The sequence below is a fragment of the Lithobates pipiens genome, unplaced genomic scaffold (assembly GCF_037356315.1).
Source record: "Lithobates pipiens isolate NorthernLeopardFrog02 unplaced genomic scaffold, aLitPip1_a1.2 Scaffold_28, whole genome shotgun sequence".
Taxonomy (NCBI): domain Eukaryota; kingdom Metazoa; phylum Chordata; class Amphibia; order Anura; family Ranidae; genus Lithobates; species Lithobates pipiens.
The window spans coordinates 36,740,456-36,743,845 of record NW_027507789.1 but is presented as its reverse complement, the minus strand read 5'-3'; the positions used below and the strand labels follow the sequence as shown (position 1 = coordinate 36,743,845).

General features: G+C 44.7%; 1 pseudogene across 1 annotated transcript in view; it reads right to left on the bottom strand.

The window, feature by feature from the left end:
- Positions 1-896: 896 nt before the first annotated feature.
- LOC143934784 (intraflagellar transport protein 52 homolog) overlaps positions 897-3,390 on the bottom strand; it is a 28,901-nt pseudogene continuing 26,407 nt past the window's right edge. The window contains exon 8 of the transcript XR_013263367.1: positions 897-920. The product of XR_013263367.1 is annotated as an intraflagellar transport protein 52 homolog (transcript). The remainder of the gene's footprint in view (positions 921-3,390) is intronic.

Genomic DNA, 3,390 nt, shown 5'->3' with positions numbered 1-3,390 from the left:
AAAGGGCTAATTTTAAGGTGTTGTGTGGTGTGTGTGGTTTTTTTTTTTTTTTTTTTTTTTTTTTAACCCAATTATGTTACTAAATCTTAGACCTGGCTCACATCTATGGTATGTTTTTCTTCTTATTTTTTTTTATTATTTATTTTTTTTTGGTGCTTTTTATAGAAACGCACTACAGTTTGTTCCTATGGGACACGTTCCTTCACATCTATACTTTTTTTTCAGCTGCTGCATATTTGGAAAGGGTCAAGGACGTATTTAACCACTTCAGACCCAGGCCAATTCCGACATTTCTCTCCTACATGTAAAATTCCAAATTTTTTTTGCTAGCAAATTACATAGAACCCCCAAACATTATATATAGAGAATACAATGGCTGTCATTGCAACTTTTTATCTCACACGGTATTTGCACAGCAATTTTTCAAACGCGTTTTTTCAGAAAAAAACAGTTTCATGCTTAAAGTGGTGTTCCGGCCAAAATTTGACTTTTTAAATAAAAATAACCTATCATACACAAGCTTAATGCATTCTAGTAAAGTTAGTCTGTAAACAAAGGTCCGTTTTGTTAGGTTATTACAGCATTTTGTAACTTTATAAACTTGCAGCAGACCGTGGCCATCTTAGGTTTGGGCATCTGAAGCCAGACTGTATTTCTTCCTGGATCTCAGCCTTGCAAATCTCGCACATGCTCAGTGCTACACAAGCAGTGAAATAGGTTTCAGGTCAGGTTTCCATAGCAACAGCAGTGCCAGAGGAAGTTGCCGCCCCTTAGCTATGCAAACCTCTCCTCCCCTCCTCCCCCCAGAAACCAGGAAATATACTGCATTTATAACAACAACAAAAAACAAGGAACCAAAGGAAGGAGGCTTATAAATATACTAATTGTAAATGAAATCATTTGCTTCTGTGCAGATATATCTAGAACACAAGAGATATATAGCTTGTTATATATGTATCTTGTTGTGTGTGTGTGTGTGTGTGTGTGTGTGTGTGTGTGTGTGTATATATGTGTGTATATATGTATATGTATATATATATATATATATATATATATATATATATCTCTTGTTATATATGCATCGTGTGTGTGTGTCCAGCGGCTACTTTTTTCTGTACAGCTTTTCAATTTAAAAAAAATAAATAAATAATAATAATCTCAGCAACAAAATTCATTTACTTGTACTGCCGACGGATAATACTGACTGGTACTTGTACTACTGGCTGTAACACCCCTTTCACACCAGGGCGTTTTGCAGGCGCTATAGCGTTAGAAATAGCGCCTGCAATCCGCCCTAAAGAAGCTGCATCGTTGTGTGTAGTGTGAAAGCCCCGAGGGCTTTCAAACTACAGCGTTGCGCTGGCAGGACGTCAGAAAAAAGTCCTGCGAGCAGCTTCTTTGGAGCGGTGTGTTTGTCTATTGCGGCGTATTGCTGACTGTTTTAACCCTTTCGCGGCCGCTAGCGGGGGTAAAAGCTCCCCGCTAGCGGCCGAAATCTGGCGGTAAAACGGCGCTAAAAATAGCGGTGTTTTACCGCCGACGCAAAGGGCGGTGTGAAAGGGGTCTTACTGGTGGCAGTTACTGCTGGTTGGCTCTGGTACTGGCATCCAAATCGCGGGTTCCCATGCATTAGTGTGGCAGAAAACAGAAGCATGCGGCTGCTGTAGAGCAGAGCGGATGCTTCCTGTCACAGGCGGTGTAGTGTCACAGTTTGATGCCTATCACAGGATGGTGCGGAAGTGACGTTGTTGCGTACTGCGCATGCGCGATGCGTTCCAAACGCTCGCGCCGTGCGTTCCAACATAGTTTCGGCAATACAGTTCAGCGAAACCATCACATAATGTTACGGAAGTGATGTTACACACAACACAAACACGGCCACGTTGTTGCGTACTGCGCATGCGCGATGCGTTCCAAACACTTGCGCCGTGCGTTCCAACATAGTTTCGGCAATACAGTTCAGCGAAACCATCACATAATGTTACGGAAGTGAAGTTACACACAACAGAAACACTGGGCCGTTCGTTACAACACTAATACTTCCCTTGTTACCTAGTAGGTTTTGCATTGCTGGGACTTGTAGTGCCTATCCTGAGCTACATGCTTCAATGTTCAGTGTCCTCATCCCTATCCCCATGCTTCAATGTTCAGTGTCCTCATCCCTATCCCCGAGCTTCAATGTTCAGTGTCCTCATCCCTATCCCCGAGCTTCAATGTTCAGTGTCCTCATCCCTATCCCCGAGCTTCAATGTTCAGTGTCCTCATCCTTTTCCCGTGAGCTTCAATGTTCAGTGTCCTCATCCCTATCCCCCTGCTTCAATGTTCAGTGTCCATCCTTATCCCTGTGCTTCAATGTTCAGTGTCCTCATCCCTATCCGCAAGCTTCAATGTTCAGTGTCCTCATCGAAGCAGGGGGGTAAGGATGAGGACACTGAACATTGAAGCTCGCGGATAGGGATGAGGACACTGAACATTGAAGCTCGGGGATAAGGATGAGGACCCTGAACATTGAAGCAGGGGGATAAGGATGAGGACACTGAACATTGAAGCTCGCGGATAGGGATGAGGACACTGAACATTGAAGCAGGGGGATAGGGATGAGGACACTGAACATTGAAGCTCGGGGATAAGGATGAGGACCCTGAACATTGAAGCAGGGGGATAAGGATGAGGACACTGAACATTGAAGCTCGCGGATAGGGATGAGGACACTGAACATTGAAGCAGGGGGATAGGGATGAGGACACTGAACATTGAAGCTCGGGGATAAGGATGAGGACCCTGAACATTGAAGCAGGGGGATAAGGATGAGGACACTGAACATTGAAGCTCGCGGATAGGGATGAGGACACTGAACATTGAAGCAGGGGGATAGGGATGAGGACACTGAACATTGATGTTCAGTGTCCTCATCCCTATCCCCCTGCTTCAATGTTCAGTGTCCTCATCCCTATCCGCGAGCTTCAATGTTCAGTGTCCTCATCCTTATCCCCCTGCTTCGATGAGGACACTGAACATCGAAGCATGGGGATAAGGATGAGGACACTGAACATTGAAGCTTGCGGATAGGGATGAGGACACTGAACATTGAAGCACAGGGATAAGGATGGACACTGAACATTGAAGCTCGGGGATAGGGATGAGGACACTGAACATTGAAGCAGGGGGATAGGGATGAGGACACTGAACATTGAAGCTCGGGGATAAGGATGAGGACACTGAACATTGAAGCATGGGGATAGGGATGAGGACTCTGAACATTGAAGCATGTAGCTCAGGATAGGCACTACAAGTCCCAGCAATGCAAAACCTACTAGGTAACAAGGGAAGTATTAGTGTTGTAACGAACGGCCCAGTGTTTGTGTTGTGTGTAACTTCACTTCCGTAACA